Raw genomic sequence first — 25,523 nt, 5'->3', positions numbered from 1 at the left:
CTTCAGGATCTCTTGCACTTACATGTGCAGCAGAGTACTGCAATGGAAGCATGCTGGGCCCATAACCCAGAGGTAGGCAGATTAAAACTATCCTCTGCTATATGCATTTTTTTTGTTAATTAAAGTAATCCAAAACTGTGATTGATATTTTTGCTCTTTTATTTTTCATTAAAGTACAATAACTTTTACCATTTTAATTTGTTTTAATAGTATATTGAAAGTATTGTTTTCTTTTAAAAATCCACTTAATTTTCTTTACCCTATTATTAAAATGGTAATTGACAAAAACAAACTACATTGTCACCAGAAGAGCAATACAAAATGTACAAGTGATATATTAAAATCATCTTTCCAGCTTGAATTTCAATTATGCATTGGGGCAACGATTTTGTGAGAAACATTTTCACCCTTAAATAAAGATTTTCTTAATTCCTTACCTGTGTGCTAATTAGATATCACCTTGTTTTCACATTAAACAGACTTCCACATGAGAAAGCAGCAAGGATGCAGTGGCGTTAATGTTTCCTGGTGTCAACCTGTATTATTTCAGTAGACATTGAAATGAGGATGCATCTTGCTGCCTTTCCAATGAAGCAAGTTTAATTTAGTAATAGGTGAAAAACCATCCTTACAAAGGTGTTAATCAGAGACTTGGCTTTGTGGACACTTTTCAGAGAACAAATTTGTTAGCATAAAAATAAAGCCAGAAAATGAAGAGCTGTTTAATCACTCAATTGGATTTTTTTTGCCAGCATATTTCTTTTTCTCTGCAACCCACTGCTAAATTGTGCTTCCTAGCTGTTTTTATAAAATCACTTAATCAAATCTAACTCTGATTACATCAGAGAAGGCCAGGTACCCTACACCATAAGAGTGGGTTTGAAATTTTGACTTGTCTACTTAAAGATCACCAAAATCTGATAGCAAGGTCAATTACGTCCCTGGGTGGGATTGAACCACCAACCTTTTGGTTAATAGCCATACACACTAACTGATTGCGCCACAGAGACACTTTGCAAAAGTACATACTGACAAAGGCTAATAAGCATTCATCTAAAACGTTTCCTAGAAAAACTTTAAAAAGTCAATAATCTGGAGAGTTTTTGTAAGATGTTTCTTCCATCAACCAACGAAGAAACACATTGGTACTTTCCCATGATGAGTGAGTGCTTCAGGATCTATTGCACTTACATGTGCAGCAGAGTACAGCAATGGAAGCATGCTGGGCACATAACCCAGAGGTAGGCAGATTGAAACTATCCTCTGCTATATGCATTTTTTTTTTAGATTTATTAAAGTAATCCAAAACTGGGATTGATATGTTGGCTCTTTTATTTTTACTTACAGTACAATAACTTTTACCATATTAATTTGTTTTAATAGTATATTAAAAGTATTGTTTTCTTTCAAAAATCCACTTAATTTTCTTTACCCTATTATTAAAATGGTAATTGACAAAAACAAACTACATTGTCACCAGAAGAGTAATACAAAATGTACAAGTGATATATTAAAATCATCTTTCCAGCTTGAATTTCAATGATGCATTGGGGCAACGATTTTGTGAGAAACATTTTCACCCTTAAATAAAGATTTTCTTAATTCCTTACCTGTGTGCTAATTAGATATCACCTTGTTTTCACATTAAACAGACTTCCACATGAGAAAGCAGCAAGGATGCAGTGGCGTTAATGTTTCCTGGTGTCAACCTGTATTATTTCAGTAGACATTGAAATGAGGATGCATCTTGCTGCCTTTCCAATGAAGCAAGTTTAATTTAGTAATAGGTTAAAAACCATCTTTACAAAGGTGTTAATCAGAGACTTGGCTTTGTGGACACTTTTCAGAGAACAAATTTGTTAGCATAAAAATAAAGGCAGAAAATGAAGAGCTGTTTAATCACTCAATTGGATTTTTCTGCCAGCATATTTTTTTTCTCTGCAACCCATTGCTAAATTGTGCTTCCTAGCTGTTTTTTTATAAAATCACTGAATCAAATCTAACTCTGATTACATCAGAGAAGGCCAGGTACCCTACACCATAAGAGGGGGTTTGAAATTTTGACTTGTCTACTTAAATATCACCAAAACCTGATCACAAGGTCAATTATGTCCCTGGGTGGGATTGAACCACCAACCTTTTGGTTAGTAGCCAGACACACTAACCGATTGCGCCACAGAGACAATTTGCAAAAAGTACATACTGACAAAGGCTAATAAGCATTCATCTAGAACGTTTCCTAGAAAAACTTTAAAAAGTCAATAATCTGGAGAGTTTTTGTAAGAATTTTCTTAAATCAACCAACGAAGAAACACATTGGTACTTTCCCATGATGAGTGAGTGCTTCAGGATCTCTTGCCCTTACATGTGCAGCAGAGTACTGCAATGGAAGCATGCTGGGCCCATTAACCAGAGGTAGGCAGATTGAAACTATCCTCTGCTATATGCATTTTTTTTGTTAATTAAAGTAATCCAAAACTGGGATTGATATGTTAGCTATTTTATGTTTACTTAAAGTACAATAACTTTTACCATTTCAATTTGTTTTAATAGTATATTGACAGTATTGTTTTCTTTCAAAAAACCACTTAATTTTCTTTACCCTATTATTAAAATGGTAATTGACAAAAACAAACTACATTGTCAGCAGAAGAGCAATACAAAATGTACAAGTGATATATTAAAATCATCTTTCCAGCTTGAATTTCAATGATGCATTGGGGCAACGATTTTGTGAGAAACATCTTCACCCTTAAATAAAGATTTTCTTAATTCCTTACCTGTGTGCTAATTAGATATCACCTTGTTTTCACATTAAACAGACTTCCACATGAGAAAGCAGCAAGGATGCATTGGCGTTAATGTTTCCTGGTGTCAACCTGTATTATTTCAGTAGACATTGAAATGAGGATGCATCTTGCTGCCTTTCCAATGAAGCAAGTTTAATTTAGTAATAGGTGAAAAACCATCCTTACAAAGGTGTTCATCAGAAACTTTGCTTTGTGGACACTTTTCAGAGAACAAATTTGTTAGCATAAAAATAAAGCCAGAAAATGAAGAGCTGTTTAATCACTCAATTGGATTTTTTTGCCAGCATATTTCTTTTTCTCTGCAACCCACTGCTAAATTGTGCTTCCTAGCTGTTTTTATAAAATCACTGAATCAAATCTAACTCTGATTACATCAGAGAAGGCAAGGTACCCTACACCATAAGAGGGGATTTGAAATTTTGACTTGTCTTCTTAAAGATCACCAAAATCTGATAACAAGGTCAATTACGTCAATGGGTGGGATTGAACCACCAACCTTTTGGTTTATAGCCGTACACACTAACTGATTGCGCCACAGAGACACTTTGCAAAAGTCCATACTGACAAAGGCTAATAAGCATTCATCTAAAAACGTTTCCTAGAAAAACTTTAAAAAGTCAATAATCTGGAGAGTTTTTGTAAGATGTTTCTTCCATCCACCAACGAAGAAACACATTGGTACTTTCCCATGATGAGTGAGTGCTTCAGGATCTCTTGCACTTACATGTGCAGCAGAGTACTGCAATGGAAGCATGCTGGGCCCATAACCCAGAGGTAGGCAGATTAAAACTTTCCTCTGCTATATGCATTTTTTTTGTTAATTAAAGTAATCCAAAACTGGGATTGATATTTTTGCTCTTTATTTTTTATTAAAGTACAATAACTTTTACCATTTTAATTTGTTTTAATAGTATATTGAAAGTATTGTTTTCTTTTAAAAATCCACTTAATTTTCTTTACCCTATTATTAAAATGGTAATTGACAAAAACAAACTACATTGTCACCAGAAGAGCAATACAAAATGTACAAGTGATATATTAAAATCATCTTTCCAGCTTGAATTTCAATGATGCATTGGGGGCAACGATTTTGTGAGAAACATTTTCACCCTTAAATAAAGATTTTCTTAATTCCTTACCTGTGTGCTAATTAGATATCACCTTGTTTTCACATTAAACAGACTTCTACATGAGAAAGCAGCAAGGATGCAGTGGCGTTAATGTTTCCTGGTGTCAACCTGTATTATTTCAGTAGACATTGAAATGAGGATGCATCTTGCTGCCTTTCCAATGAAGCAAGTTTAATTTAGTAATAGGTGAAAAACCATCCCTACAAAGGTGTTAATCAGAGACTTGGCTTTGTGGACACTTTTCAGAGAACAAATTTGTTAGCATAAAAATAAATCCAGAAAATGAAGAGCTGTTTCATCACTCAATTGGATTTTTTTTGCCAGCATATTTCTTTTTCTCTGCAACCCACTGCTAAATTGTGCTTCCTAGCTGTTTTTATAAAATCAATGAATCAAATCTAACTCTGATTACATCAGAGAAGGCCAGGTACCCTACACCATAACAGGGGGTTTGAAATTTTGACTTGTCTACTTAAAGATCACCAAAATCTGATAACAAGGTCAATTACATCCCTGGGTGGGATTGAACCATCAACCTTTTGGTTAGTAGCCAGACACACTAACCGATTGCGCCACAGAGACACTTTGCAAAAAGTACATACTGACAAAGGCTAATAAGCATACATCTAGAACGTTTCCTAGAAAAACTTTAAAAAGTCAATAATCTGGAGAGTTTTTGTAAGATGTTTCTTCCATCAACCAACGAAGAAACACATTGGTACTTTCCCATGATGAGTGAGTGCTTCAGGATCTCTTGCACTTACATGTGCAGCAGAGTACTGCAATGGAAGCATGCTGGGCCCATAACCCAGCGGTAGGCAGATTGAAACTATCCTTTGCTATATGCATTTTTTTTGTTAATTTAAGTAATCAAAACTGGGATTGATATTTTTGCTCTTTTATTTTTACTTAAAGTACAATAACTTTTACCATTTTAATTTGTTTTAATAGTATATTGACAGTATAGTTTTCTTTAAAAAATCCACTTAATTTTCTTTACCCTATTATTAAAAGGGTAATTGACAAAAACAAACTACATTGTCACCAGAAGAGCAATACAAAATGTACAAGTGATATATTAAAATCATCTTTCCAGCTTGAATTTCAATGATGCATTGGGGCAACAATTTTGTGAGAAACATCTTCACCCTTAAATAAAGATTTTCTTAATTCCTAACCTGTGTGCTAATTAGATATCACCTTGTTTTCACATTAAACAGACTTCTACATGAGAAAGCAGCAAGGATGCAGTGGCGTTAATGTTTCCTGGTGTCAACCTGTATTATTTCAGTAGACATTGAAATGAGGATGCATCTTGCTGCCTTTCCAATGAAGCAAGTTTAATTTAGTAATAGGTGAAAAACCATCCCTACAAAGGTGTTAATCAGAGACTTGGCTTTGTGGACACTTTTCAAAGAACAAATTTGTTAGCATAAAAATAAAGCCAGAAAATGAAGAGCTGTTTAATCACTCAATTGGATTTTTTTTGCCAGCATATTTCTTTTTCTCTGCAACCCACTGCTAAATTGTGCTTCCTAGCTGTTTTTATAAAATCACTGAATCAAATCTAACTCTGATTACATCAGAGAAGGCCAGGTACCCTACACCATAACAGGGGGTTTGAAATTTTGACTTGTCTACTTAAAGATCACCAAAATCTGATAACAATGTCAATTACGTCCCTGGTTGGGATTGAACCACCAACCTTTTGGTTAGTAGCCGGACACACTAACCGATTGCGCCACAGAGACACTTTGCAAAAAGTACATACTGACAAAGTCTAATAAGCATACATCTAGAACGTTTCCTAGAAAAACTTTAAAAAGTCAATAATCTGGAGAGTTTTTGTAAGATGTTTCTTCCATCAACCAATGAAGAAACACATTGGTACTTTCCCATGATGAGTGAGTGCTTCAGGATCTCTTGCACTTACATGTGCAGCAGAGTACTGCAATGGAAGCATACAGGGCCCATAACCCAGAGGTAGGCAGATTGAAACTATCCTTTGCTATATGCATTTTTTTTGTTAATTTAAGTAATCAAAACTGGGATTGATATTTTTGCTCTTTTATTTTTACTTAAAGTACAATAACTTTTACCATTTTAATTTGTTTTAATAGTATATTGACAGTATAGTTTTCTTTAAAAAATCCACTTAATTTTCTTTACCCTATTATTAAAAGGGTAATTGACAAAAACAAACTACATTGTCACCAGAAGAGCAATACAAAATGTACAAGTGATATATTAAAATCATCTTTCCAGCTTGAATTTCAATGATGCATTGGGGCAACGATTTTGTGAGAAACATCTTCACCCTTAAATAAAGATTTTCTTAATTCCTTACCTGTGTGCTAATTAGATATCACCTTGTTTTCACATTAAACAGACTTCTACATGAGAAAGCAGCAAGGATGCAGTGGCGTTAATGTTTCCTGGTGTCAACCTGTATTATTTCAGTAGACATTGAAATGAGGATGCATCTTGCTGCCTTTCCAATGAAGCAAGTTTAATTTAGTAATAGGTGAAAAACCATCCCTACAAAGGTGTTAATCAGAGACTTGGCTTTGTGGACACTTTTCAGAGAACAAATTTGTTAGCATAAAAATAAAGCCAGAAAATGAAGAGCTGTTTAATCACTCAATTGGATTTTTTTTGCCAGCATATTTCTTTTTCTCTGCAACCCACTGCTAAATTGTGCTTCCTAGCTGTTTTTATTAAATCACTGAATCAAATCTAACTCTGATTACATCAGAAAAGGCCAGGTACCCTACACCATAACAGGGGGTTTGAAATTTTGACATGTCTACTTAAAGATCACCAAAATCTGATAACAAGGTCAATTACGTCCCTGGGTGGGATTGAACCACCAACCTTTTGGTTAGTAGCCGGATACACTAACCGATTGCGCCACAGAGACACTTCGCTAAAAATGCATTCTGACAAAGGCTAATAAGCATACATCTAGAACGTTTCCTAGAAAAACTTTAAAAAGTCAATAATCTGGAGAGTTTTTGTAAAATGTTTCTTCCATCAACCAACGAAGAAACACATTGGTACTTTCCCATGATGAGTGAGTGCTTCAGGATCTCTTGCACTTACATGTGCAGCAGAGTACTGCAATGGAAGCATGCTGGGCCCATAACCCAGAGGTAGGCAGATTGAAACTATCCTTTGCTATATGCATTTTTTTTGTTAATTTAAGTAATCAAAACTGGGATTGATATTTTTGCTCTTTTATTTTTACTTGAAGTACAATAACTTTTACCATTTTAATTTGTTTGAATAGTATATTGACAGTATAGTTTTCTTTAAAAAATCCACTTAATTTTCTTTACCCTATTATTAAAAGGGTAATTGACAAAAACAAACTACATTGTCACCAGAAGAGCAATACAAAATGTACAAGTGATATATTAAAATCATCTTTCCAGCTTGAATTTCAATGATGCATTGGGGCAACGATTTTGTGAGAAACATCTTCACCCTTAAATAAAGATTTTCTTAATTCCTTACCTGTGTGCTAATTAGATATCACCTTGTTTTCACATTAAACAGACTTCCACATGAGAAAGCAGCAAGGATGCAGTGGCGTTAATGTTTCCTGGTGTCAACCTGTATTATTTCAGTAGAAATTGAAATGAGGATGCATCTTGCTGCCTTTCCAATGAAGCAAGTTTAATTTAGTAATAGGTGAAAAACCATCCCTACAAAGGTGTTAATCAGAGACTTGGCTTTGTGGACACTTTTCAGAGAACAAATTTGTTAGCATAAAAATAAAGCCAGAAAATTAAGAGCTGTTTAATCACTCAATTGGATTTTTTTTGCCAGCATATTTCTTTTTCTCTGCAACCAACTGCTAAATTGTGCTTCCTATCTGTTTTTATAAAATCACTGAATCAAATCTAACTCTGATTACATCAGAGAAGGCCAGGTACCCTACACCATAACGGGGGGTTTGAAATTTTGACTTGTCTACTTAAAGATCACCAAAATCTGATAACAAGGTCAATTACGTCCCTGGGTGGGATTGAACCACCAACCTTTCGGTTAGTAGCCAGACACACTAACCGATTGCGCCACAGAGACACTTTGTAAAAAGTACATACTGACAAAGGCTAATAAGCATACATCTGGAACGTTTCCTAGAAAAACTTTAAAAAGTCAATAATCTGGAGAGTTTTTGTAAGATGTTTCTTCCATCAACCAACGAAGAAACACATTGGTACTTTCCCATGATGAGTGAGTGCTTCAGGATCTCTTGCACTTACATGTGCAGCAGAGTACTGCAATGGAAGCATGCTGGGCCCATAACCCAGAGGTAGGCAGATTGAAACTATCCTTTGCTATATGCATTTTTTTTTTGTTAATTTAAGTAATCAAAACTGGGATTGATATTTTTGCTCTTTTATTTTTACTTAAAGTACAATAACTTTTACCATTTTAATTTGTTTTAATAGTATATTGACAGTATAGTTTTCCTTAAAAAAATCCACTTAATTTTCTTTACCCTATTATTAAAAGGGTAATTGACAAAAACAAACTACATTGTCACCAGAAGAGCAATACAAAATGTACAAGTGATATATTAAAATCATCTTTCCAGCTTGAATTTCAATGATGCATTGGGGCAACAATTTTGTGAGAAACATCTTCACCCTTAAATAAAGATTTTCTTAATTCCTAACCTGTGTGCTAATTAGATATCACCTTGTTTTCACATTAAACAGACTTCTACATGAGAAAGCAGCAAGGATGCAGTGGCGTTAATGTTTCCTGGTGTCAACCTGTATTATTTCAGTAGACATTGAAATGAGGATGCATCTTGCTGCCTTTCCAATGAAGCAAGTTTAATTTAGTAATAGGTGAAAAACCATCCCTACAAAGGTGTTAATCAGAGACTTGGCTTTGTGGACACTTTTCAGAGAACAAATTTGTTAGCATAAAAATAAAGCCAGAAAATGAAGAGCTGTTTAATCACTCAATTGGATTTTTTTTGCCAGCATATTTCTTTTTCTCTGCAACCCACTGCTAAATTGTGCTTCCTAGCTGTTTTTATTAAATCACTGAATCAAATCTAACTCTGATTACATCAGAAAAGGCCAGGTACCCTACACCATAACAGGGGGTTTGAAATTTTGACATGTCTACTTAAAGATCACCAAAATCTGATAACAAGGTCAATTACGTCCCTGGGTGGGATTGAACCACCAACCTTTTGGTTAGTAGCCGGATACACTAACCGATTGCGCCACAGAGACACTTCGCTAAAAATGTATTCTGACAAAGGCTAATAAGCATACATCTAGAACGTTTCCTAGAAAAACTTTAAAAAGTCAATAATCTGGAGAGTTTTTGTAAAATGTTTCTTCCATCAACCAACGAAGAAACACATTGGTACTTTCCCATGATGAGTGAGTGCTTCAGGATCTCTTGCACTTACATGTGCAGCAGAGTACTGCAATGGAAGCATGCTGGGCCCATAACCCAGAGGTAGGCAGATTGAAACTATCCTTTGCTATATGCATTTTTTTTGTTAATTTAAGTAATCAAAACTGGGATTGATATTTTTGCTCTTTTATTTTTACTTGAAGTACAATAACTTTTACCATTTTAATTTGTTTGAATAGTATATTGACAGTATAGTTTTCTTTAAAAAATCCACTTAATTTTCTTTACCCTATTATTAAAAGGGTAATTGACAAAAACAAACTACATTGTCACCAGAAGAGCAATACAAAATGTACAAGTGATATATTAAAATCATCTTTCCAGCTTGAATTTCAATGATGCATTGGGGCAACGATTTTGTGAGAAACATCTTCACCCTTAAATAAAGATTTTCTTAATTCCTTACCTGTGTGCTAATTAGATATCACCTTGTTTTCACATTAAACAGACTTCCACATGAGAAAGCAGCAAGGATGCAGTGGCGTTAATGTTTCCTGGTGTCAACCTGTATTATTTCAGTAGAAATTGAAATGAGGATGCATCTTGCTGCCTTTCCAATGAAGCAAGTTTAATTTAGTAATAGGTGAAAAACCATCCCTACAAAGGTGTTAATCAGAGACTTGGCTTTGTGGACACTTTTCAGAGAACAAATTTGTTAGCATAAAAATAAAGCCAGAAAATTAAGAGCTGTTTAATCACTCAATTGGATTTTTTTTGCCAGCATATTTCTTTTTCTCTGCAACCAACTGCTAAATTGTGCTTCCTATCTGTTTTTATAAAATCACTGAATCAAATCTAACTCTGATTACATCAGAGAAGGCCAGGTACCCTACACCATAACGGGGGGTTTGAAATTTTGACTTGTCTACTTAAAGATCACCAAAATCTGATAACAAGGTCAATTACGTCCCTGGGTGGGATTGAACCACCAACCTTTCGGTTAGTAGCCAGACACACTAACCGATTGCGCCACAGAGACACTTTGTAAAAAGTACATACTGACAAAGGCTAATAAGCATACATCTGGAACGTTTCCTAGAAAAACTTTAAAAAGTCAATAATCTGGAGAGTTTTTGTAAGATGTTTCTTCCATCAACCAACGAAGAAACACATTGGTACTTTCCCATGATGAGTGAGTGCTTCAGGATCTCTTGCACTTACATGTGCAGCAGAGTACTGCAATGGAAGCATGCTGGGCCCATAACCCAGAGGTAGGCAGATTGAAACTATCCTTTGCTATATGCATTTTTTTTTTGTTAATTTAAGTAATCAAAACTGGGATTGATATTTTTGCTCTTTTATTTTTACTTAAAGTACAATAACTTTTACCATTTTAATTTGTTTTAATAGTATATTGACAGTATAGTTTTCCTTAAAAAAATCCACTTAATTTTCTTTACCCTATTATTAAAAGGGTAATTGACAAAAACAAACTACATTGTCACCAGAAGAGCAATACAAAATGTACAAGTGATATATTAAAATCATCTTTCCAGCTTGAATTTCAATGATGCATTGGGGCAACAATTTTGTGAGAAACATCTTCACCCTTAAATAAAGATTTTCTTAATTCCTAACCTGTGTGCTAATTAGATATCACCTTGTTTTCACATTAAACAGACTTCTACATGAGAAAGCAGCAAGGATGCAGTGGCGTTAATGTTTCCTGGTGTCAACCTGTATTATTTCAGTAGACATTGAAATGAGGATGCATCTTGCTGCCTTTCCAATGAAGCAAGTTTAATTTAGTAATAGGTGAAAAACCATCCCTACAGAGGTGTTAATCAGAGACTTGGCTTTGTGGACACTTTTCAGAGAACAAATTTGTTAGCATAAAAATAAAGCCAGAAAATGAAGAGCTGTTTAATCACTCAATTGGATTTTTTTTGCCAGCATATTTCTTTTTCTCTGCAACCCACTGCTAAATTGTGCTTCCTAGCTGTTTTTATAAAATCACTGAATCAAATCTAACTCTGATTACATCAGAGAAGGCCAGGTACCCTACACCATAACAGGGGATTTGAAATTTTGACTTGTCTACTTAAAGATCACCAAAATCTGATAACAATGTCAATTACGTCCCTGGTTGGGATTGAACCACCAACCTTTTGGTTAGTAGCTGGACACACTAACCGATTGCGCCACAGAGACACTTTGAAAAAAGTACATACTGACAAAGTCTAATAAGCATACATCTAGAACGTTTCCTAGAAAAACTTTAAAAAGTCAATAATCTGGAGAGTTTTTGTAAAATGTTTCTTCCATCAACCAATGAAGAAACACATTGGTACTTTCCCATGATGAGTGAGTGCTTCAGGATCTCTTGCACTTACATGTGCAGCAGAGTACTGCAATGGAAGCATACAGGGCCCATAACCCAGAGGTAGGCAGATTGAAACTATCCTTTGCTATATGCATTTTTTTTGTTAATTTAAGTAATCAAAACTGGGATTGATATTTTTGCTCTTTTATTTTTACTTAAAGTACAATAACTTTTACCATTTTAATTTGTTTTAATAGTATATTGACAGTATAGTTTTCTTTAAAAAATCCACTTAATTTTCTTTACCCTATTATTAAAAGGGTAATTGACAAAAACAAACTACATTGTCACCAGAAGAGCAATACAAAATGTACAAGTGATATATTAAAATCATCTTTCCAGCTTGAATTTCAATGATGCATTGGGGCAACGATTTTGTGAGAAACATCTTCACCCTTAAATAAAGATTTTCTTAATTCCTTACCTGTGTGCTAATTAGATATCACCTTGTTTTCACATTAAACAGACTTCTACATGAGAAAGCAGCAAGGATGCAGTGGCGTTAATGTTTCCTGGTGTCAACCTGTATTATTTCAGTAGACATTGAAATGAGGATGCATCTTGCTGCCTTTCCAATGAAGCAAGTTTAATTTAGTAATAGGTGAAAAACCATCCCTACAAAGGTGTTAATCAGAGACTTGGCTTTGTGGACACTTTTCAGAGAACAAATTTGTTAGCATAAAAATAAAGCCAGAAAATGAAGAGCTGTTTAATCACTCAATTGGATTTTTTTTGCCAGCATATTTCTTTTTCTCTGCAACCCACTGCTAAATTGTGCTTCCTAGCTGTTTTTATTAAATCACTGAATCAAATCTAACTCTGATTACATCAGAAAAGGCCAGGTACCCTACACCATAACAGGGGGTTTGAAATTTTGACATGTCTACTTAAAGATCACCAAAATCTGATAACAAGGTCAATTACGTCCCTGGGTGGGATTGAACCACCAACCTTTTGGTTAGTAGCCGGATACACTAACCGATTGCGCCACAGAGACACTTCGCTAAAAATGCATTCTGACAAAGGCTAATAAGCATACATCTAGAACGTTTCCTAGAAAAACTTTAAAAAGTCAATAATCTGGAGAGTTTTTGTAAAATGTTTCTTCCATCAACCAACGAAGAAACACATTGGTACTTTCCCATGATGAGTGAGTGCTTCAGGATCTCTTGCACTTACATGTGCAGCAGAGTACTGCAATGGAAGCATGCTGGGCCCATAACCCAGAGGTAGGCAGATTGAAACTATCCTTTGCTATATGCATTTTTTTTGTTAATTTAAGTAATCAAAACTGGGATTGATATTTTTGCTCTTTTATTTTTACTTGAAGTACAATAACTTTTACCATTTTAATTTGTTTGAATAGTATATTGACAGTATAGTTTTCTTTAAAAAAATCCACTTAATTTTCTTTACCCTATTATTAAAAGGGTAATTGACAAAAACAAACTACATTGTCACCAGAAGAGCAATACAAAATGTACAAGTGATATATTAAAATCATCTTTCCAGCTTGAATTTCAATGATGCATTGGGGCAACGATTTTGTGAGAAACATCTTCACCCTTAAATAAAGATTTTCTTAATTCCTTACCTGTGTGCTAATTAGATATCACCTTGTTTTCACATTAAACAGACTTCCACATGAGAAAGCAGCAAGGATGCAGTGGCGTTAATGTTTCCTGGTGTCAAACTGTATTATTTCAGTAGAAATTGAAATGAGGATGCATCTTGCTGCCTTTCCAATGAAGCAAGTTTAATTTAGTAATAGGTGAAAAACCATCCCTACAAAGGTGTTAATCAGAGACTTGGCTTTGTGGACACTTTTCAGAGAACAAATTTGTTAGCATAAAAATAAAGCCAGAAAATTAAGAGCTGTTTAATCACTCAATTGGATTTTTTTTGCCAGCATATTTCTTTTTCTCTGCAACCAACTGCTAAATTGTGCTTCCTATCTGTTTTTATAAAATCACTGAATCAAATCTAACTCTGATTACATCAGAGAAGGCCAGGTACCCTACACCATAACGGGGGGTTTGAAATTTTGACTTGTCTACTTAAAGATCACCAAAATCTGATAACAAGGTCAATTACGTCCCTGGGTGGGATTGAACCACCAACCTTTCGGTTAGTAGCCAGACACACTAACCGATTGCGCCACAGAGACACTTTGTAAAAAGTACATACTGACAAAGGCTAATAAGCATACATCTGGAACGTTTCCTAGAAAAACTTTAAAAAGTCAATAATCTGGAGAGTTTTTGTAAGATGTTTCTTCCATCAACCAACGAAGAAACACATTGGTACTTTCCCATGATGAGTGAGTGCTTCAGGATCTCTTGCACTTACATGTGCAGCAGAGTACTGCAATGGAAGCATGCTGGGCCCATAACCCAGAGGTAGGCAGATTGAAACTATCCTTTGCTATATGCATTTTTTTTTTGTTAATTTAAGTAATCAAAACTGGGATTGATATTTTTGCTCTTTTATTTTTACTTAAAGTACAATAACTTTTACCATTTTAATTTGTTTTAATAGTATATTGACAGTATAGTTTTCCTTAAAAAAATCCACTTAATTTTCTTTACCCTATTATTAAAAGGGTAATTGACAAAAACAAACTACATTGTCACCAGAAGAGCAATACAAAATGTACAAGTGATATATTAAAATCATCTTTCCAGCTTGAATTTCAATGATGCATTGGGGCAACAATTTTGTGAGAAACATCTTCACCCTTAAATAAAGATTTTCTTAATTCCTAACCTGTGTGCTAATTAGATATCACCTTGTTTTCACATTAAACAGACTTCTACATGAGAAAGCAGCAAGGATGCAGTGGCGTTAATGTTTCCTGGTGTCAACCTGTATTATTTCAGTAGACATTGAAATGAGGATGCATCTTGCTGCCTTTCCAATGAAGCAAGTTTAATTTAGTAATAGGTGAAAAACCATCCCTACAGAGGTGTTAATCAGAGACTTGGCTTTGTGGACACTTTTCAGAGAACAAATTTGTTAGCATAAAAATAAAGCCAGAAAATGAAGAGCTGTTTAATCACTCAATTGGATTTTTTTTGCCAGCATATTTCTTTTTCTCTGCAACCCACTGCTAAATTGTGCTTCCTAGCTGTTTTTATAAAATCACTGAATCAAATCTAACTCTGATTACATCAGAGAAGGCCAGGTACCCTACACCATAACAGGGGATTTGAAATTTTGACTTGTCTACTTAAAGATCACCAAAATCTGATAACAATGTCAATTACGTCCCTGGTTGGGATTGAACCACCAACCTTTTGGTTAGTAGCTGGACACACTAACCGATTGCGCCACAGAGACACTTTGAAAAAAGTCCATACTGACAAAGTCTAATAAGCATACATCTAGAACGTTTCCTAGAAAAACTTTAAAAAGTCAATAATCTGGAGAGTTTTTGTAAAATGTTTCTTCCATCAACCAATGAAGAAACACATTGGTACTTTCCCATGATGAGTGAGTGCTTCAGGATCTCTTGCACTTACATGTGCAGCAGAGTACTGCAATGGAAGCATACAGGGCCCATAACCCAGAGGTAGGCAGATTGAAACTATCCTTTGCTATATGCATTTTTTTTGTTAATTTAAGTAATCAAAACTGGGATTGATATTTTTGCTCTTTTATTTTTACTTAAAGTACAATAACTTTTACCATTTTAATTTGTTTTAATAGTATATTGACAGTATAGTTTTCTTTAAAAAATCCACTTAATTTTCTTTACCCTATTATTAAAAGGGTAATTGTCAAAAACAAACTACATTGTCACCAGAAGAGCAATACAAAATGTACAAGTGATATATTAAAATCATCTTTCCAGCTTGAATTTCAATGATGCATTGGGGCAACGATTTTGTGAGAAACATCTTCACCCTTAAATAAAGATTTTCTTAATTCCTTACCTGTGTGCTAATTAGATATCACCTTGTTTTCACATTAAACAGACTTCTACATGAGAAAGCAGCAAGGATGCAGTGGCGTTAATGTTTCCTGGTGTCAACCTGTATTATTTCAGTAGACATTGAAATGAGGATGCATCTTGCTGCCTTTCCAATGAAGCAAGTTTAATTTAGTAATAGGTGAAAAACCATCCCTACAAAGGTGTTAATCAGAGACTTGGCTTTGTGGACACTTTTCAGAGAACAAATTTGTTAGCATAAAAATAAAGCTGGAAAATGAAGAGCTGTTTAATCACTCAATTGGATTTTTTTTGCCAGCATATTTCTTTTTCTCTGCAACCCACTGCTAAATTGTGCTTCCTATCTGTTTTTATAAAATCACTGAATCAAATCTAACTCTGATTACATCAGAGAAGGCCAGGTACCCTACACCATAACGGGGGGTTTGAAATTTTGACTTGTCTACTTAAAGATCACCAAAATCTGATAACAAGGTCAATTACGTCCCTGGGTGGGATTGAACCACCAACCTTTCGGTTAGTAGCCAGACACACTAACCGATTGCGCCACAGAGACACTTTGTAAAAAGTACATACTGACAAAGGCTAATAAGCATACATCTGGAACGTTTCCTAGAAAAACTTTAAAAAGTCAATAATCTGGAGAGTTTTTGTAAGATGTTTCTTCCATCAACCAACGAAGAAACACATTGGTACTTTCCCATGATGAGTGAGTGCTTCAGGATCTCTTGCACTTACATGTGCAGCAGAGTACTGCAATGGAAGCATGCTGGGCCCATAACCCAGAGGTAGGCAGATTGAAACTATCCTTTGCTATATGCATTTTTTTTTTGTTAATTTAAGTAATCAAAACTGGGATTGATATTTTTGCTCTTTTATTTTTACTTAAAGTACAATAACTTTTACCATTTTAATTTGTTTTAATAGTATATTGACAGTATAGTTTTCCTTAAAAAAATCCACTTAATTTTCTTTACCCTATTATTAAAAGGGTAATTGACAAAAACAAACTACATTGTCACCAGAAGAGCAATACAAAATGTACAAGTGATATATTAAAATCATCTTTCCAGCTTGAATTTCAATGATGCATTGGGGCAACAATTTTGTGAGAAACATCTTCACCCTTAAATAAAGATTTTCTTAATTCCTAACCTGTGTGCTAATTAGATATCACCTTGTTTTCACATTAAACAGACTTCTACATGAGAAAGCAGCAAGGATGCAGTGGCGTTAATGTTTCCTGGTGTCAACCTGTATTATTTCAGTAGACATTGAAATGAGGATGCATCTTGCTGCCTTTCCAATGAAGCAAGTTTAATTTAGTAATAGGTGAAAAACCATCCCTACAGAGGTGTTAATCAGAGACTTGGCTTTGTGGACACTTTTCAGAGAACAAATTTGTTAGCATAAAAATAAAGCCAGAAAATGAAGAGCTGTTTAATCACTCAATTGGATTTTTTTTGCCAGCATATTTCTTTTTCTCTGCAACCCACTGCTAAATTGTGCTTCCTAGCTGTTTTTATAAAATCACTGAATCAAATCTAACTCTGATTACATCAGAGAAGGCCAGGTACCCTACACCATAACAGGGGATTTGAAATTTTGACTTGTCTACTTAAAGATCACCAAAATCTGATAACAATGTCAATTACGTCCCTGGTTGGGATTGAACCACCAACCTTTTGGTTAGTAGCTGGACACACTAACCGATTGCGCCACAGAGACACTTTGAAAAAAGTCCATACTGACAAAGTCTAATAAGCATACATCTAGAACGTTTCCTAGAAAAACTTTAAAAAGTCAATAATCTGGAGAGTTTTTGTAAAATGTTTCTTCCATCAACCAATGAAGAAACACATTGGTACTTTCCCATGATGAGTGAGTGCTTCAGGATCTCTTGCACTTACATGTGCAGCAGAGTACTGCAATGGAAGCATACAGGGCCCATAACCCAGAGGTAGGCAGATTGAAACTATCCTTTGCTATATGCATTTTTTTTGTTAATTTAAGTAATCAAAACTGGGATTGATATTTTTGCTCTTTTATTTTTACTTAAAGTACAATAACTTTTACCATTTTAATTTGTTTTAATAGTATATTGACAGTATAGTTTTCTTTAAAAAATCCACTTAATTTTCTTTACCCTATTATTAAAAGGGTAATTGTCAAAAACAAACTACATTGTCACCAGAAGAGCAATACAAAATGTACAAGTGATATATTAAAATCATCTTTCCAGCTTGAATTTCAATGATGCATTGGGGCAACGATTTTGTGAGAAACATCTTCACCCTTAAATAAAGATTTTCTTAATTCCTTACCTGTGTGCTAATTAGATATCACCTTGTTTTCACATTAAACAGACTTCTACATGAGAAAGCAGCAAGGATGCAGTGGCGTTAATGTTTCCTGGTGTCAACCTGTATTATTTCAGTAGACATTGAAATGAGGATGCATCTTGCTGCCTTTCCAATGAAGCAAGTTTAATTTAGTAATAGGTGAAAAACCATCCCTACAAAGGTGTTAATCAGAGACTTGGCTTTGTGGACACTTTTCAGAGAACAAATTTGTTAGCATAAAAATAAAGCTGGAAAATGAAGAGCTGTTTAATCACTCAATTGGATTTTTTTTGCCAGCATATTTCTTTTTCTCTGCAACCCACTGCTAAATTGTGCTTCCTATCTGTTTTTATAAAATCACTGAATCAAATCTAACTCTGATTACATCAGAGAAGGCCAGGTACCCTACACCATAACGGGGGGTTTGAAATTTTGACTTGTCTACTTAAAGATCACCAAAATCTGATAACAAGGTCAATTACGTCCCTGGGTGGGATTGAACCACCAACCTTTCGGTTAGTAGCCAGACACACTAACCGATTGCGCCACAGAGACACTTTGTAAAAAGTACATACTGACAAAGGCTAATAAGCATACATCTGGAACGTTTCCTAGAAAAACTTTAAAAAGTCAATAATCTGGAGAGTTTTTGTAAGATGTTTCTTCCATCAACCAACGAAGAAACACATTGGTACTTTCCCATGATGAGTGAGTGCTTCAGGATCTCTTGCACTTACATGTGCAGCAGAGTACTGCAATGGAAGCATGCTGGGCCCATAACCCAGAGGTAGGCAGATTGAAACTATCCTTTGCTATATGCATTTTTTTTTGTTAATTTAAGTAATCAAAACTGGGATTGATATTTTTGCTCTTTTATTTTTACTTAAAGTACAATAACTTTTACCATTTTAATTTGTTTTAATAGTATATTGACAGTATAGTTTTCCTTAAAAAAATCCACTTAATTTTCTTTACCCTATTATTAAAAGGGTAATTGACAAAAACAAACTACATTGTCACCAGAAGAGCAATACAAAATGTACAAGTGATATATTAAAATCATCTTTCCAGCTTGAATTTCAATGATGCATTGGGGCAACAATTTTGTGAGAAACATCTTCACCCTTAAATAAAGATTTTCTTAATTCCTAACCTGTGTGCTAATTAGATATCACCTTGTTTTCACATTAAACAGACTTCTACATGAGAAAGCAGCAAGGATGCAGTGGCGTTAATGTTTCCTGGTGTCAACCTGTATTATTTCAGTAGACATTGAAATGAGGATGCATCTTGCTGCCTTTCCAATGAAGCAAGTTTAATTTAGTAATAGGTGAAAAACCATCCCTACAGAGGTGTTAATCAGAGACTTGGCTTTGTGGACACTTTTCAGAGAACAAATTTGTTAGCATAAAAATAAAGCCAGAAAATGAAGAGCTGTTTAATCACTCAATTGGATTTTTTTTGCCAGCATATTTCTTTTTCTCTGCAACCCACTGCTAAATTGTGCTTCCTAGCTGTTTTTATAAAATCACTGAATCAAATCTAACTCTGATTACATCAGAGAAGGCCAGGTACCCTACACCATAACAGGGGATTTGAAATTTTGACTTGTCTACTTAAAGATCACCAAAATCTGATAACAATGTCAATTACGTCCCTGGTTGGGATTGAACCACCAACCTTTTGGTTAGTAGCTGGACACACTAACCGATTGCGCCACAGAGACACTTTGAAAAAAGTCCATACTGACAAAGTCTAATAAGCATACATCTAGAACGTTTCCTAGAAAAACTTTAAAAAGTCAATAATCTGGAGAGTTTTTGTAAAATGTTTCTTCCATCAACCAATGAAGAAACACATTGGTACTTTCCCATGATGAGTGAGTGCTTCAGGATCTCTTGCACTTACATGTGCAGCAGAGTACTGCAATGGAAGCATACAGGGCCCATAACCCAGAGGTAGGCAGATTGAAACTATCCTTTGCTATATGCATTTTTTTTGTTAATTTAAGTAATCAAAACTGGGATTGATATTTTTGCTCTTTTATTTTTACTTAAAGTACAATAACTTTTACCATTTTAATTTGTTTTAATAGTATATTGACAGTATAGTTTTCTTTAAAAAATCCACTTAATTTTCTTTACCCTATTATTAAAAGGGTAATTGTCAAAAACAAACTACATTGTCACCAGAAGAGCAATACAAAATGTACAAGTGATATATTAAAATCATCTTTCCAGCTTGAATTTCAATGATGCATTGGGGCAACGATTTTGTGAGAAACATCTTCACCCTTAAATAAAGATTTTCTTAATTCCTTACCTGTGTGCTAATTAGATATCACCTTGTTTTCACATTAAACAGACTTCTACATGAGAAAGCAGCAAGGATGCAGTGGCGTTAATGTTTCCTGGTGTCAACCTGTATTATTTCAGTAGACATTGAAATGAGGATGCATCTTGCTGCCTTTCCAATGAAGCAAGTTTAATTTAGTAATAGGTGAAAAACCATCCCTACAAAGGTGTTAATCAGAGACTTGGCTTTGTGGACACTTTTCAGAGAACAAATTTGTTAGCATAAAAATAAAGCTGGAAAATGAAGAGCTGTTTAATCACTCAATTGGATTTTTTTTGCCAGCATATTTCTTTTTCTCTGCAACCCACTGCTAAATTGTGCTTCCTATCTGTTTTTATAAAATCACTGAATCAAATCTAACTCTGATTACATCAGAGAAGGCCAGGTACCCTACACCATAACGGGGGGTTTGAAATTTTGACTTGTCTACTTAAAGATCACCAAAATCTGATAACAAGGTCAATTACGTCCCTGGGTGGGATTGAACCACCAACCTTTCGGTTAGTAGCCAGACACACTAACCGATTGCGCCACAGAGACACTTTGTAAAAAGTACATACTGACAAAGGCTAATAAGCATACATCTGGAACGTTTCCTAGAAAAACTTTAAAAAGTCAATAATCTGGAGAGTTTTTGTAAGATGTTTCTTCCATCAACCAACGAAGAAACACATTGGTACTTTCCCATGATGAGTGAGTGCTTCAGGATCTCTTGCACTTACATGTGCAGCAGAGTACTGCAATGGAAGCATGCTGGGCCCATAACCCAGAGGTAGGCAGATTAAAACTATCCTCTGCTATATGCATTTTTTTTGTTAAAGTAATCCAAAACTGGGATTGATATTTTTGCTCTTTTATTTTTCATTAAAGTACAATAACTTTTACCATTTTAATTTGTTTTAATAGTATATTGAAAGTATTGTTTTCTTTTAAAAATCCACTTAATTTTCTTTACCCTATTATTAAAATGGTAATTGACAAAAACAAACTACATTGTCACCAGAAGAGCAATACAAAATGTACAAGTGATATATTAAAATCATCTTTCCTGCTTGAATTTCAATGATGCATTGGGGCAACGATTTTGTGAGAAACATTTTCACCCTTAAATAAAGATTTTCTTAATTCCTTACCTGTGTGCTAATTAGATATCACCTTGTTTTCACATTAAACAGACTTCCACATGAGAAAGCAGCAAGGATGCAGTGGCGTTAATGTTTCCTGGTGTCAACCTGTATTATTTCAGTAGACATTGAAATGAGGATGCATCTTGCTGCCTTTCCAATGAAGCAAGTTTAATTTAGTAATAGGTGAAAAACCATCCTTACAAAGGTGTTAATCAGAGACTTGGCTTTGTGGACACTTTTCAGAGAACAAATTTGTTAGCATAAAAATAAAGCCAGAAAATGAAGAGCTGTTTAATCACTCAATTGGATTTTTTTTGCCAGCATATTTCTTTTTCTCTGCAACCCACTGCTAAATTGTGCTTCCTAGCTGTTTTTATAAAATCACTGAATCAAATCTAACTCTGATTACATCAGAGAAGGCCAGGTACCCTACACCATAAGAGAGGGTTTGAAATTTTGACTTGTCTACTTAAAGATCACCAAAATCTGATAACAAGGCCAATTACGTCCCTGGGTGGGATTGAACCACCAACCTTTTGGTTAATAGCCATACACACTAACTGATTGCGCCACAGAGACACTTTGCAAAAGTACATACTGGCAAAGGCTAATAAGCATTCATCTAAAACGTTTCCTAGAAAAACTTTAAAAAGTCAATAATCTGGAGAGTTTTTGTAAGATGTTTCTTCCATCAACCAATGAAGAAACACATTGGTACTTTCCCATGATGAGTGAGTGCTTCAGGATCTATTACACTTACATGTGCAGCAGAGTACAGCAATGGAAGCATGCTGGGCACATAACCCAGAGGTAGGCAGATTGAAACTATCCTCTGCTATATGCATTTTTTTTTGTTAAAGTAATCCAAAACTGGGATTGATATGTTGGCTCTTTTATTTTTACTTACAGTACAATAACTTTTACCATTTTAATTTGTTTTAATAGTATATTGACAGTATTGTTTTCTTTCAAAAATCCTCTTAATTTTCATTACCCTATTATTAAAATGGTAATTGACAAAAACAAACTACATTGTCACCAGAAGAGCAATACAAAATGTACAAGTGATATATTAAAATCATCTTTCCAGCTTGAATTTCAATGATGCATTGGGGCAACGATTTTGTGAGAAACATTTTCACCCTTAAATAAAGATTTTCTTAATTCCTTACCTGTGTGCTAATTAGATATCACCTTGTTTTCACATTAAACAGACTTCCACATGAGAAAGCAGCAAGGATGCAGTGGCGTTAATGTTTCCTGGTGTCAACCTGTATTATTTCAGTAGACATTGAAATGAGGATGCATCTTGCTGCCTTTCCAATGAAGCAAGTTTAATTTAGTAATAGGTTAAAAACCATCCTTACAAAGGTGTTAATCAGAGACTTGGCTTTGTGGACACTTTTCAGAGAACAAATTTGTTAGCATAAAAATAAAGCCAGAAAATTAAGAGCTGTTTAATCACTCAATTTGATTTTTTTTGCCAGCATATTTCTTTTTCTCTGCAACCCACTGCTAAATTGTGCTTCCTAGCTGCTTTTATAAAATCACTGAATCAAATCTAACTCTGATTACATCAGAGAAGGCCAGGTACCCTACACCAGAACAGGGGGATTTGAAATTTTGACTTGTCTACTTAAAGATCACCAAAATCTGATAACAAGGTCAATTACGTCCCTCTGTGGGATTGAACCACCAACCTTTTGGTTAATCGCCGTGCACACTAAATGATTGCGCCACAGAGACACTTTGCAAAAGTCCATACTGACAAAGGCTAATAAGCATTCATCTAAAACGTTTCCTAGAAAAACTTTAAAAAGTCAATAATCTGAAGAGTTTTTGTAAGATGTTTCTTCCATCAACCAACGAAGAAACACATTGGTACTTTCCAATGATGAGTGAGTGCTTCAGGATCTCTTGCACTTACATGTGCAGCAGAGTACAGCAATGGAAGCATGCTGGGCCCATAACCCAGCGGTAGGCAGATTGAAACTATCCTCTGCTATATGCATTTTTTTTTTGTTAATTAAAGTAATCCAAAACTGAGATTGATATTTTGGCTCTTTTATTTTCACTTAAAGTACAATAACTTTTACCATTTTAATTTGTTTTAATAGTATATTGACAGTATTGTTTTCTTTCAAAAATCCACTTAATTTTCTTAACCCTATTATTAAAATGGTAATTGACAAAAACAAACTACATTGTCACCAGAAGAGCAATACAAAATGTACAAGTGATATATTAAAATCATCTTTCCAGCTTGAATTTCAATGATGCATTGGGGCAACGATTTTGTGAGAAACATCTTCACCCTTAAATAAAGATTTTCTTAATTCCTTACCTGTGTGCTAATTAGATATCACCTTGTTTTCACATTAAACAGACTTCCACATGAGAAAGCAGCAAGGATGCAGTGGTGTTAATGTTTCCTGGTGTCAACCTGTATTATTTCAGTAGACATTGAAATGAGGATGCATCTTGCTGCCTTTCCAATGAAGCGTTTAATTTAGTAATAGGTGAAAAACCATCCCTACAAAGGTGTTAATCAGAGACTTGGCTTTGTGGACACTTTTCAGAGAACAAATTTGTTAGCATAAAAATAAAGCCAGAAAATGAAGAGCTGTTTAATCACTCAATTGGATTTTTTTTGCCAGCATATTTCTTTTTCTCTGCAACCCACTGCTAAATTGTGCTTCCTAGCTGTTTTTATTAAATCACTGAATCAAATCTAACTCTGATTACATCAGAAAAGGCCAGGTACCCTACACCATAACAGGGGGTTTGAAATTTTGACTTGTCTACTTAAAGATCACCAAAATCTGATAACAAGGTCAATTATGTCCCTGGGTGGGATTGAACCACCAACCTTTTGGTTAGTAGCCGGACACACTAACCGATTGCGCCACAGAGACACTTCACGAAAAGTACATACTGACAAAGGCTAATAAGCATACATCTAGAACGTTTCCTAGAAAAACTTTAAAAAGTCAATAATCTGGAGAGTTTTTGTAAAATGTTTCTTCCATCAACCAACGAAGAAACACATTGGTACTTTCCCATGATGAGTGAGTGCTTCAGGATCTCTTGCACTTACATGTGCAGCAGAGTACTGCAATGGAAGCATACAGGGCCCATAACCCAGCGGTAGGCAGATTGAAACTATCCTTTGCTATATGCATTTTTTTTGTTAATTTAAGTAATCAAAACTGGGATTGATATTTTTGCTCTTTTATTTTTACTTGAAGTACAATAATTTTTACCATTTTAATTTGTTTAAATCCACTTAATTTTCTTTACCCTATTATTAAAAGGGTAATTGACAAAAACAAACTACATTGTCACCAGAAGAGCAATACAAAATGTACAAGTGATATATTAAAATCATCTTTCCAGCTTGAATTTCAATGATGCATTGGGGCAACGATTTTGTGAGAAACATCTTCACCCTTAAATAAAGATTTTCTTAATTCCTTACCTGTGTGCTTATTAGATATCACCTTGTTTTCACATTAAACAGACTTCTACATGAGAAAGCAGCAAGGATGCAGTGGTGTTAATGTTTCCTGGTGTCAACCTGTATTATTTCAGTAGACATTGAAATGAGGATGCATCTTGCTGCCTTTCCAATGAAGCAAGTTTAATTTAGTAATAGGTGAAAAACCATCCCTACAAAGGTGTTAATCAGAGACTTGGCTTTGTGGACACTTTTCAGAGAACAAATTTGTTAGTATAAAAATAAAGCCAGAAAATGAAGAGCTGTTTAATCACTCAATTGGATTTTTTTTTGCCAGCATATTTCTTTTTCTCTGCAACCCACTGCTAAATTGTGCTTCCTAGCTGTTTTTATAAAATCACTGAATCAAATCTAACTCTGATTACATCAGAGAAGGCCAGGTACCCTACACCAGAACAGGGGTTTTGAAATTTTGACTTGTCTACTTAAAGATCACCAAAATCTGATAACAAGGTCAATTACGTCCCTGGGTGGGATTGAACCACCAACCTTTTGGTTAATAGCCGTGCACACTAA

General features: G+C 34.7%; 8 non-coding genes across 8 annotated transcripts; all 8 read right to left on the bottom strand.

Annotated features, from left to right (window-relative positions):
* Positions 1–2,109: 2,109 nt before the first annotated feature.
* On the bottom strand, positions 2,110–2,183 carry TRNAS-ACU (transfer RNA serine (anticodon ACU)). Its single transcript has one exon. It is a non-coding gene; the product is annotated as a tRNA-Ser (tRNA).
* Positions 2,184–7,955: 5,772 nt separating this feature from the next.
* Positions 7,956–8,029, bottom strand: TRNAS-ACU (transfer RNA serine (anticodon ACU)). The gene has a single exon. It is a non-coding gene; the product is annotated as a tRNA-Ser (tRNA).
* A 2,267-nt stretch (positions 8,030–10,296) lies between these two features.
* TRNAS-ACU (transfer RNA serine (anticodon ACU)) lies at positions 10,297–10,370 on the bottom strand. Its single transcript has one exon. It is a non-coding gene; the product is annotated as a tRNA-Ser (tRNA).
* A 3,437-nt stretch (positions 10,371–13,807) lies between these two features.
* On the bottom strand, positions 13,808–13,881 carry TRNAS-ACU (transfer RNA serine (anticodon ACU)). Its single transcript has one exon. It is a non-coding gene; the product is annotated as a tRNA-Ser (tRNA).
* A 2,267-nt stretch (positions 13,882–16,148) lies between these two features.
* TRNAS-ACU (transfer RNA serine (anticodon ACU)) lies at positions 16,149–16,222 on the bottom strand. The gene has a single exon. It is a non-coding gene; the product is annotated as a tRNA-Ser (tRNA).
* A 2,267-nt stretch (positions 16,223–18,489) lies between these two features.
* TRNAS-ACU (transfer RNA serine (anticodon ACU)) lies at positions 18,490–18,563 on the bottom strand. Its single transcript has one exon. It is a non-coding gene; the product is annotated as a tRNA-Ser (tRNA).
* A 2,266-nt stretch (positions 18,564–20,829) lies between these two features.
* Positions 20,830–20,903, bottom strand: TRNAS-ACU (transfer RNA serine (anticodon ACU)). The gene has a single exon. It is a non-coding gene; the product is annotated as a tRNA-Ser (tRNA).
* A 3,428-nt stretch (positions 20,904–24,331) lies between these two features.
* Positions 24,332–24,405, bottom strand: TRNAS-ACU (transfer RNA serine (anticodon ACU)). The gene has a single exon. It is a non-coding gene; the product is annotated as a tRNA-Ser (tRNA).
* Between the last annotated feature and the right edge of the window lie 1,118 nt (positions 24,406–25,523).

The sequence above is a fragment of the Pseudophryne corroboree genome, unplaced genomic scaffold (genome assembly GCF_028390025.1).
Source record: "Pseudophryne corroboree isolate aPseCor3 unplaced genomic scaffold, aPseCor3.hap2 scaffold_450, whole genome shotgun sequence".
Classification (NCBI taxonomy): domain Eukaryota; kingdom Metazoa; phylum Chordata; class Amphibia; order Anura; family Myobatrachidae; genus Pseudophryne; species Pseudophryne corroboree.
Note: the sequence above shows the minus strand (reverse complement) of the source record. Positions and strands in the feature narration are given on the sequence as shown.